The sequence below is a fragment of the Pterocles gutturalis genome, unplaced genomic scaffold (genome assembly GCF_000699245.1).
Source record: "Pterocles gutturalis isolate BGI_N339 unplaced genomic scaffold, ASM69924v1 scaffold7473, whole genome shotgun sequence".
Classification (NCBI taxonomy): domain Eukaryota; kingdom Metazoa; phylum Chordata; class Aves; order Pterocliformes; family Pteroclidae; genus Pterocles; species Pterocles gutturalis.
In genome coordinates this window covers 16,238-16,987 of record NW_010125483.1, presented here as the reverse complement: position 1 = coordinate 16,987, position 750 = coordinate 16,238, and the positions used below count along the sequence as shown (strand labels likewise).

The 750-nt window shown below is 60.0% G+C and overlaps 1 protein-coding gene across 1 annotated transcript in view; it reads left to right on the top strand.

Annotated features, from left to right (window-relative positions):
* Nucleotides 1-750, top strand: part of LOC104465509 (regulatory-associated protein of mTOR) — a gene marked incomplete at both ends in the record, with an annotated part of 31,494 nt that overhangs the window by 17,949 nt on the left and 12,795 nt on the right. The gene's annotated exons all lie outside the window — the stretch shown is intronic.

Below are 750 nucleotides of genomic sequence, written 5' to 3'. Positions count from 1 at the left end.
AGCCCTCGTGTCACCCCTGATCGCCCCGCTGGGCTCCTGTGCTGCCGGATGGGGTTGTTCTCGGGGTTTGAGCGGCAGCTTGCCGCTGGGGTGGCAGGATTTGTCCCTCTGGGTTTTCTGTGCCAGCCAGGGGCTTCCTTTAAGTTGTTTTAATAGGTGAGAAATTTCAAACACTCGCAGAAGGGGGAGTGATGTGGAAGAGGAGGAAAGGAGAGGAGTCCGTAAGCGATGGAGGGCTTCTCCCTTTGCCCAGGGGAGGTTTGTGTGCACGGGGTGAGCAGCGAGCTCAGCCTTTGGGGACAGAGCTGTCTCGGCACTTCTCGCTGCCTTTCCCCTGGCTTATGTTGGAGGCTTTCCCCGGGAGAAAGGACAAGATTTCTCGGGCTCTTTCAGAACCAGGTCTCTTCTAGCTGGCGGCTGGGTGCCAGGGCAGCGTTTGCAGGAGGACGGGCTGTGTCCTGTAGAGCTCAGAGCAACCCAACTGAGCACATCCCCTGCCTCCTCCCGAGGGTGGACGTGGTGCTGCTGCAAAGCGCGTCCGCCAGCAAACTCCGGCAAAGCTCGGCTCTTCGGGGAGGCGGAGAGGCAGCGGGGACAATTTCAGGCAGCTGCTGAATTTACAGCCAGAGTTGTGACTCGAACATGAAACCAGGGTCAGAATAGGTGCTCGAGCACGAGGAGACGTGGTCGTGGTGAGAAGTGCAGCCCTGGGTCAGGAGGCAGGGAGGGGAAGGCTGGCTGCTGCAGGGG